The following is a 232-nucleotide window of genomic DNA, read 5'->3' as shown; positions in this document are numbered from 1 at the left end:
GTAGCAAGTCCCGTACTTACTCTGCAGCAGCAACAGCAGAAACATTTTTAATAATAATAATAATAATAATAATAATAATAATAATATGTTTGTTTTTTATAGCACATTTTAAAAACCCAAGGTCGCTTCACAAAATAATACAAACAGTTGACAGACAATCTGCTTATTATAACAATCAAACCAGCAGAAAAGCAGATGGAGACAACCAATAACTACAAATAATTACAATAAT

The sequence above is a fragment of the Phoxinus phoxinus genome (genome assembly GCF_949152265.1).
Source record: "Phoxinus phoxinus genome assembly, chromosome: 6".
Classification (NCBI taxonomy): domain Eukaryota; kingdom Metazoa; phylum Chordata; class Actinopteri; order Cypriniformes; family Leuciscidae; genus Phoxinus; species Phoxinus phoxinus.
Note: the sequence above shows the minus strand (reverse complement) of the source record.